Source organism: Rhinoraja longicauda, chromosome 29 (genome assembly GCF_053455715.1).
Source record: "Rhinoraja longicauda isolate Sanriku21f chromosome 29, sRhiLon1.1, whole genome shotgun sequence".
Classification (NCBI taxonomy): Eukaryota; Metazoa; Chordata; class Chondrichthyes; order Rajiformes; family Arhynchobatidae; genus Rhinoraja; species Rhinoraja longicauda.
The window spans coordinates 16,844,871-16,854,941 of record NC_135981.1 but is presented as its reverse complement, the minus strand read 5'-3'; the positions used below and the strand labels follow the sequence as shown (position 1 = coordinate 16,854,941).

The 10,071-nt window shown below is 44.3% G+C and overlaps 1 non-coding gene across 1 annotated transcript; it reads right to left on the bottom strand.

Moving 5' to 3' along the window:
* Positions 1 to 2,704: 2,704 nt before the first annotated feature.
* Positions 2,705 to 2,776, bottom strand: trnaq-uug (transfer RNA glutamine (anticodon UUG)). Its single transcript has one exon. It is a non-coding gene; the product is annotated as a tRNA-Gln (tRNA).
* Positions 2,777 to 10,071: the final 7,295 nt, after the last annotated feature.

The window sequence follows — 10,071 nt, the reverse complement described above, 5'->3', positions numbered from 1 at the left end:
AGTCCGCTTAAACCAACCTGATCTCCCGGTGGCTCAGCACTTCAACTCCCCCTCCCATTCCCAATCTGACCTTTTTGTCCTGGGCCTCCTCCATTGTCAGAGTGAGGCCCAGTGCAAATTGGAGGAACAGCACCTTATATTTCGCTTGGGTAGCTTACACCCCAGCGGTATGAACATTGACCTCTAACTTCAAATACCCCTTGCTTTCCCTCTCTATCCCCTCCCCCTTACCAGTTCTCCCACCAGTCTTAATGTCTCCAACTATATTCTATCTTTGTCCCGCCCACTCCCCAGACACCAGTCTGAAGTAGGGTCTCAACCCGAAACGTCACCCATTCCTTCTCTCCAGAGATGCTGCCTGTCCCGCTGAGTTACTCCAGCATTTTGTGTCTACCATTTACATCCCAACCCTTGTACTCAATGCCATGGATGAAGAGTGCAAGCACACCTACTTCACAGCCCTGTCTGCTCGTGATGCCACTTCTCGGGAGCAATGTATTGTCACCCTTTGGCCTCACTGTCCAACAACACTCCGTCAGGTCCTGGAACTCACTGGGTATATCCTGGCTTCACAATGTACATCGCATCGCACTCTTCTGACACTTCACTAGGATCGGCTCTGTGCGAGAATTGCTGCTCAGATTTGCACGATGTGCATGCCTTCCTAAAACAAAGACAAGGTGAAGATGAATGCCCCCGGCAGCCGGAATTAACCAGGGTTCTCCGCTGTCCCTTGGAATTGAAAGAATCTCAGGCATTACTAATGTCGAGAGAGGGATTGGACACGTTAGAGGCAGGAAACCTGTTCACAATGTTGGGGGAGTCCAGAACCAGGGGCCACAGTTTAAGAATATGGGATAGGCCATTTAGAACAGAGATGAGGAAAAAAAAATTCAGTCAGAGAGTTTGTAAATCTGTGGAATTCTCTGCCTCAGAAGGCAGTGAAGGCCAATTCTCTGGATGCTTTCAAGAGAGAGCTAATAGAGCTCTTAAAGATAGTGGAGTCAAGGGATATGGGGAGAAGGCAGGAACGGGGTACTGCTTGTGAATGATCAGCCATGATCAGATTGAATGGCGGTGCTGGCTCGAAGGGCCGAATGGCCTACTCCTGCACCTGTTGTCTATTGTCTATTGTCTATAGCATTTTGCAGAGGTGCTATGCAATGAAGACCACGTCCATTGTGCCTCTGGATGGATAAGCAATTCATGGATCAATCCTTCATCTGCTGGCAAAAAAAGTTTCCATGCAGCTGGTAACAGGGAGACCATTCTCTCGTTTCCACAGAAGACACATTGTCAGCCAGAAGAGGCGCCAATGCTGGATTATATAGATTACTGAATGGAGCAATGGCTCCTATGGCAACAAAAGTGACTGCAGAAGACTACACCAAGAAAGTCCACATCGTGCATCTAAAAACCATCTGCTACCTTTAATTCTACCCTCTAACATGGACCATAGGAAAGTACAGCACGGTAACAGATCCTTCGACCCACAATGTCTGTGCCAAACATAATGCCAAAATAAACTAATCTCATCTGCCTACACATGATCCATGTTCCACCATTCCCAGCATATCCCGTGTCCATCTAAAAGACTCTTAAACACCACTATCATCGTATCTGCCTTCACTACCATTCCTGGCAGCATGTTCCAGGCATCCATCATGCGCTGTGTAAAAAAGCTTGGACAGTACATCTCCTTTAAGCTTTGCACCTCTCATTTTAAACCTATGCCTCTAGTCTGTCATTTCCACCCTAATAGTGAATTTTAACCCTTTATCTATTATTATAAAATATGAGTTTTACTACATGCAAGAAGCAATAGTTTCTCTTTAATGAACATTACGCAAACATGAACCAATAATTAATTTCTTTGTGTTGCAAATTTCAGCAAGATAGCCAGTGAGATGACACTACATTTTTCCCTCTTCTTTCAAACGTGAGCTTTCCATTTATAATGCCTTGCATTGTCTCTGTTTAATCCAACGTATGGTGAGCACCAAGTCACTTGAGTGCAATGATTAAAAAACATTGTGATTAATTGCACATTGCATTAAATATTTAGTCAGAAATATAGTTGGAGATCAGAATCGATAAAAGTGGAAACTAATTATTAGCTATCAACTAAATGTTCCTCTTGATATTTTAAAAAGCTGGATTAAGTGACAAAAGAAAGGATTACTCACTTTTGAGGGGGGAAGGTATCGATCATCATTTACAAACATAATTAATGAAATATTGTGCTCTGTGGGCAAGATTTAAATATTTTAGACCATATTTGCTAAATTCATGATTTAACATTACAGTATTGTGCAAGAAGACACTAAGAGACGGACAGCGATGGAACAACTATGCCCACCATTCATACCTTGTTTTCCCAGTAAAAGTTGCTTTGTGCTTAATTTAAAGATACAGCGCATAAACAGGCCCTTCAGCCCACCGAGTACGCGCCGAACAGCGATCCCCGCACACTAACTCTACCCTGCACACAACTGGGGCCATTTATACCAAAGCAATTTACCTACAAACCTGTACGTCTTTGGAATGTGGCAGGAAAGATCTCGGAGAAAAAACATGCAGTTCACCCGGAGAATGTACAAACTCCCTAGAGACATGCAGCCGTAGTCAGGATCGGACCCGGGTCTCTGGCACTGTTAGGCAGTAGCTTTACCGCCAAGCCATCGTGCCGCCCAAAAATGTGGTGAGGTCCCACCGAGATTTGAACTCGGATCGCTGGATTCAAAGTCCAGAGTGCTAACCATTACACCATGGGACCGTCTTGAAAAGGTAAAAGATGAATAATTACCCTAATGAGCATATATTCCATCACATTTTCACAGAATCTGTGCCATATGATTTCTCTATTTTTTGTCCACAAACTTATAGATAGTGGGGATTTTGGTTCATTATTTTCCTTAATTGAGTTTCCTTCCTCTTGTTCTGAACCTCTGCATTTTGCCAAGACATGATCCTTTAAGACCAACGACCTTGCCCAAGTTATTATTCACCAGTGCGTGTCACCGTGCTATTTTAGGATGTGTCCAGTGCCATAATTTTCTGCATTTTACAGTTAAACATTTTTTAAATTTAAATACTTCCATTCAAACATCACCTTGTCAAATACAATTCAGGAACTGACTTGGAAACAACGCAAAAGTTGTCTTTTGAGCACAGTTACTTGTTAGTGGAAATAACTTAATTAGATTGCTCTTCACCATCCTTTAATTTGGTATTGTTAAACATTCTACAGAGGATTTCATGAATTCCAACTACTTTTGACTAGCAAGTGCATTCAGGGTTTTGAACCACAGGTAGATCAGCCGTGATCTAAGTGAATAACGGAACAATCTTGAGATACCAAAAGGTCTATTCCATTTGCAATATTTCTGATCATTAGAATGTCATATTAAAAATTGCAATTCAGATAATTTTTTTATAGTGCTGAACAAAATGCTTTATGAGAATTTTCAAAGTGATCTTTATGAGTCACAACATATAGAAACAGTAAGATTTGCTGGGAAATATTGGATATTCTGTATGAAAATTCTGGGACACACCAGGGCAGCAGAATGGCGCAGTGCTAGAGTTGCTTCCTTACAGCGATTGCAGTGCTGCAGACCCAGGTTCGATCCCGACTACAGGTACCGTCAGTATGGAGTTTGTACGTTCTCCCCGTGACCTGCGTGGGTTTTCTCCAAGATCTTCGGTTTCCCCCCACACTCCAAAGACGTACAGGTTTGTAGGTTAGTTTACTTTGGCAACACGTTCAGTACTGACTAAGTGGGCCGAATGGCCTGTTCCTGTGCGGCACTAATCTATGTTCTATGATGGCTCAAGCATTCCCCCCTCTTAGAAAAGGTAAGTGCATTACACTGTGATGTCAGTGCATTAGACGCTGCCTCCAAAATTCATTGTGTTGATTTCAGTGGGATAAACATCAGTTGCTGAATGCAATCTGCTAACCCTGCACAATTTGTGCTAACAACGGAAATGGATTTCTCAAATATATCCTCAATCTTCATGTTTCAGCAACGTATTTCCGAAAGGGAAAGCAACATTCAAAAATCTTCATGATTTCCATGACAATTTGGCTGATTAAAAAATAATGCCGTCTGCTGCAAACAGCCTGGCTCTCCTTTAGTTTCCTGCACAGCCACACAACTCCATTACGAGTCATCTGAGCGAGAGAATGCCATTAAGAGACCCGACAAGCCACACAAGAACTTTCAGCAAAGTACGTCTTGGGAATTTAGTCTAACCATTCAAGGATTAACAAGCTGGACCTTAATGACCTCTTTATTTTATCAGTGCATTGCATTAATTACACAGTGGAAAATTAATTAAGTAGTATTAACTTAATTTGTGCTAACATTCTCAACATAGAATGCTGGCCTTTTAAAAAGCCTCCTTTTAAACAGCAGAGGAACGTTTAAAGGGTAAATTTTGACTTATGATTATAAGCATCACTTAATTATTGAACTTGTTTGTGATCTATGTCAGAGAACTAAACTAATTTTCATCTGTGATAGCTAAAGCAAAATGAATGGTGCTATGATCATTAATTCCAATTGGTTTACATCTAAAATGGCAGGTGTCAGGTTCAAAACAAAATGTAATATTGGATATAAAAAACCTTAATTATTATCCAGCGTCTAATATTTTCTGAGGAATAAGTCAGTTATGATAATGTCTGATAATAATGGCTGACTCAAACGTAGGTGATCTGAAAAATCTGCTCACATTGACTATGATGTGGTCAGAGTTTTCTACTTCTGTTTATTTGAACTCAAACTCTTGAACTCAATTTAAACTCAATTGAAACCACCAGGTTCACGAACAGCTTCTTCCCAGCAACCATCAGGCTCTTGAACACCACACAACACTAACATTAGTACTGTCTAAGAACTGTGTCCCTGGTTGCATCAGAGTCTTTGGTGTTTGAATTATCATGGTTATTGTACGTGTAGGAAGGAACTGCAGATGCTGGTTTAGACTGAAGACAGATACAAAAAGCTGGAGCAACTCAGCGGGACAAGCAGCATCTCTGGAGAGAAGGAATGGGTGACGTTTCGAGTCGAAACCCTTCTTCAGAATGGTTAGGGATAAAGGAAACGAGAGATATAGACGATGATGTGGAGAGATAAAGAACAATGTTATTGTATGGTTATTAAATTATTGTAGTGTTGACAATTATATATTAACTGTGAGTGTTGCATTTACAGGCCTGTTAAGCTGCAGCAAATAACAATTTCTTTATTCTCACAGTACATATGACAATAAACACTCTTGGCTGTATTTGTGACTCTTGATTTGGCGAGACATCCTATGTCTCCACAATTTAGGAGTTATATCAGGAGTTTTCTGCCCTGCGTCTCACAGATACTTACCACAAATACCAACCATGTCCAAAGGTAAAGATTCTACCCTTCCATCATGAGTCTACTGGGTTAGAAAGACAAACATTGTACCGTCTGCTCATTGGTCATCATCTAAGGTTTTATCTCTGCATTTCACTTTAAGTTTAGTGATATCTTTTACCTTGGACTATGGTTGTTCGTTTAGATTTGTTTGTTTAAACACATTCACATGTGTCAAGTGTGCACAAAGGTTAACACTCCCCTCCTGAGCCAGATGTATCTGACCTCACAGGCTCACTCCCGAGTACTGAGCTCACAAATGGAGACACAAGAAACTGCAGATGCTGAATCCTGAACAAAACACAAAGTGCTGGAGGAACTCGATGGGCCAGGCAGCATCTGTGGAGCGAATGGACAGGTGGTGTTTCAGACTGAATGGCGTAGGGAGGAGAATGTTGGAAAAGAAAAGTGGAGGCAGGACAAAGCCTGACAAGTGATAGGTGGATGCATTCTTCTCTCCTTATCTGACACCCTTTTGTCCCCGTTTCGCCTCAGCCCCTTGCTGCTTGCTTCACTCATCTTCCAATCAACCGCCCCTCACCTCTATCCACCCATCGCTGGCCAGTCATTGTCCCACCCCCACTATTCTTTTTCAGCTTTCCCCTCCTCTACTCGTCCAGCCTGACAAAGGGTGCTGACTGAAAACCCTCCCCTGTCCACTTTCCTCCATGGCCGGTTGGATTCCTCCAGCATTTTGGGTTTGGATTGAGCTTGCAAATGTGGCATCAGAGGAGTTCAGCGCAAAGGAAGTGCTGCACTGGTGGGTGTGGGTTTTTGAGATAACATTGCTGCATTTCACACACTGGTGGAAGCTTGCTGAGCATGCACTAGTGTTTCTTATATTCCAACTGTGACCGACTTCAGAAATACTTCATTGCCTGGAGGCAATTTCCAATACAGAATTGTGAAAATTATGTGAAGGGCACTAATATAAATGAAAGTATTTTTTTCCTATAAATGTTCTCAGTGGTAGGTTCGTTATTGCTCAACTTTCTTCACCATGGGTAGCCTATTGCCTGACAGCTGACAAGCTGGAAAACACGTCAATAAATAATGACGCAGATATCGCAGTGAATTTCTTTACTCAGCTAAGTCGTTATCCCGCAATTAAGCTTTATACATTATTTACCGGGAGAATTTAATCGCACTTGGGGAATACAATGCAGAATTAATTACAAAACAATTCTGAGCTTCATTTTCGAAAGAAGAAAAATTACAAATCACCTCTGATTTAGAGAGGACCTTGGAAAGCCAGCACACGGGGACTGTGTGCATTTCTGGTTTTTGTTTCAAAATAATAGATTGCGCTGTGAAACGAGTTTGTGTAGTAAGCAATTCAATCTCAACCAAAATATGTCATTTGCAAAAGAACATTGCGGGTATGCAATGAGTTACACCTAATCTGTGGTCTTCCATCCTTGTCCTTGTGTATAGAGTGCACTGAGAAATGGAACAGCACAGTCGCCTCTCGGTCTGGGTGGTCTGTATGTGAAGTGTGACGCAGAGCTAGTAGAGCTGCCGCCTCACAGCGCCAGAGACCCGGGTTTAATACTGACCTCGGTGTGCTGTCTGTGTGGAGTTTACCCGTTCTCTGTGTGGGTTTTCCCCAGGTGCTCCAATTCCTCCCACATCCAAAAGACGTGTGCGTTAGTTGGTTAATTAGCTGTTGTGCAGTGCCCTGAGTGTGTAGGAGAGTAGTTGAGAAAATGGAATAACGTAGAACCAGTCTGAATGGGATAATCAACGGTCAGCGTGGACTCAGTGACCCTTTCCATTCTTTATCGCTAAATGAAGCTAAACTCTCAAAGAACCCGAAATGTCTCAAAGAATGGTCTCAACCTAAAATGTCATCTGTGTCGGAAGGAACTGCAGATTCAAGAGAGATTCAAGATTCAAGATAGCTTTATTGTCATCCAAATTGGACGAAATTCAGTCACCCACAGTCCAACAACAAAAGCATCAAAATAGGCATTAAAATTACACAACCCCCAAAACACACAAAAGAAACATCCATCAAGAAAACATCCATCACAGTGAGTCTCCTCCAGTCCTCTCCTCACTGTGATGGAAGGCCACAATGTATTTTCCCTTCTCCTGCTGTCCTCTCCCGCGGTCAGGTTGTTGTGGTTGCAGGCCGCGCCGGACGGTCCGCAGCGGGCCGAGCCTAAGGCGAGTCGCAGCCGCTCCCGCAGCCTCCGAAGACGGCCGGCTCCGCCGATGATAAGTCCGATCCGGGGCGGGCGAACACGCTGCTGCTGCCCCTGTTGCTGCACGTCGGGGCGGTCGTGGCTCCCGACATTGAAGCCCCCACCCAGCAGAGAAATATCCCGCGGCCTATCTTAGGCCGCGCCGGACGGTGAAATGTCCGCGACCCAAGCCCCGCGATCCGGGGCGGGCGAACACGCTGCCGCTGCCGGAGCTCCCGATGTCGGCATCCACGCGGCCCGAGCCTAAGGCGAGTCGCAGCTGCTCCCGCAGCCTCCGAAGACGGCCGGCTCCGCTGACGGTAAGTCCGGTCCGCGGGCTCTGCGAACCGGAGCCCTGGAGGCCGACAGCTCCAGGAGTTGGGCCGATGGTAGGCCGCAGCAGGAACGGAGACACGGCCCAGAACACAAAGGTCGGGTCTCCGTTCGGAAGGGACACCTATTTACAATTTTACAGTTCCCCCCCTCCCCCCCACATACACACATAGTACACAAACACAAAAACACGACATCACAACTACAATTAAGACAAAAAAACAACAAAAACACAAAGACAAATGGACCGCAGGTAAGCCGCAGCTGCTATGGCAGCGCCACCATTTTGATGCTGCTTTAAATCGAAGATAGACACAAAATGCTGGAGTAATTCAGCGGGACAGGCAGCTTCTCTGGAGAGAAGGAATGGGTGAGTTTTCGGGTCGAGGCCATTCTTCAGACTTAAAATGTCATCTGTCCATTTTCCTCCCCAGAGAGTACCCAACTCATTGTGTTCTCCCTGCACTTATTTTCCTCAAGATTCCAGCATTTGCAGTTTCTTGTGTCTCCATTATCTGAGAGAGAGATGGAATTGTCAATTAATATTTCTCACTTAAAGCACTATGTAAGAATTCTGGATTTATTTTTAACAAAGCGAATCAATCCACTTGAGATTATCAGTTAAAAGTCCATGGCCACTATAAAGTTGCTTTAATTGGATTAACGTTCACAGCAATGTCAAAAATAGTAAATCATTAGCTTGGTCTTTAAACACAAATCAAAAATGCTCAGAGGGACAATTGCTGGAATAAGTGAAAAAAAAGATTGATATTGCACAGAATCAAGATTATAGAGCTTTACAAACAGAACATTTTAGAAATGCAAGGATCCAGTGTAAGACTGAAGTTAGTTGGAAGCAAAAGGAAAATACTTTGATATCTGGAGTCAAATCTTGAACAAAGGAAGACAGTTGGAGTTGTTAGAGAGACAAGAAACCGCAGAGGCTGAAATCTTGAGCAAAAACACAAAGTGCTGCGGACACTCAGTGGTTTGTTTGTGACTGAACTACAGCCAGAACGGTACACGATAGCGCGACAATTTTAGGCCCACCTTACTCATCGTCGCCGTTTTAATGGTAATGCAAGTAGTTTTATTCAAATTGGTGTTATATTTTTTTGTTATTCACATTTTTAAGTTTAAATCTATCTCCTATGGAGGGAGGGGGAGTTGGAGGGAGGGGGGAGGGAGGGGGAGGAGGGAGGATAAGGGGGGTTGAGGGGGATGGAGTGGCGGGAGGGGAAGGGGAAGGGGAAGGGGAATGGGAAGGGGAAGGGGAAGGGGAAGGGGAAGGGGAAGGGGAAGGGGAAGGGGAAGGGGAAGGGGAAGGGGAAGGGGAAGGGGAAGGGGAAGGGGAAGGGGAAGGGGAAGGGGAAGGAGAAGGGGAAGGGGAAGGGGAAGGGGAGGGGGGAAGGGGGGAGGGGAAGGGGAAGGGGGAGGGGAAGGGGGAGGGGAAGGGGGAGGGGAAGGGGGAGGGGAGAGGGGAGGGAGAAAAGGGGAGGGGGAAGGAGAGGGTGCTGCACCAATGCAGGAGAGGTTTGGGCTCAACAGGTCCACTTGGTCTAGTGTGATAATAAAGAACCATTGAAGCACGGAACCGTTAAACATACATTTCCTCTCCTTCCAGTGAACAGATGATAGATACAGTGCATAGCATCTTCAAGATGCACTGAAGTTACACATCCAGACTATACTAACAGCACCGCCTAAATGCACAATCTCAACAGCCGAAATAGAACGAGGGCGACAGGCACATAGAGACATCACCATCTGTGGGTTCCCCTCCAAGAATCAGATCATGATGATCTGAAAATGGATTCTTGGTCCTCATTCAAAGCTGGGTTCAAAGCATAGAATTTCCATCTTAACAGCACTCCAAAAGTACTGTCACTGTTGAACAGAAACTGTTCAACATGACGGTTGAACATCCTCTTATCAAGGGCAGTCATAGATGGGTAATAAATACTGGCCCGCCAACAATGCCTAGATCCCCCCCAAAAAAACACAGAACAGACAGTTACTGAACAATACATTATAGGAAAGTATAGAACCAAGCAGCACATCAACTAATCGTCCATGCACTGGAGGCTTTAAAACCATCTTGCTTCAGTTAATGAGGCTTGAGTCCGTGGGAAGAT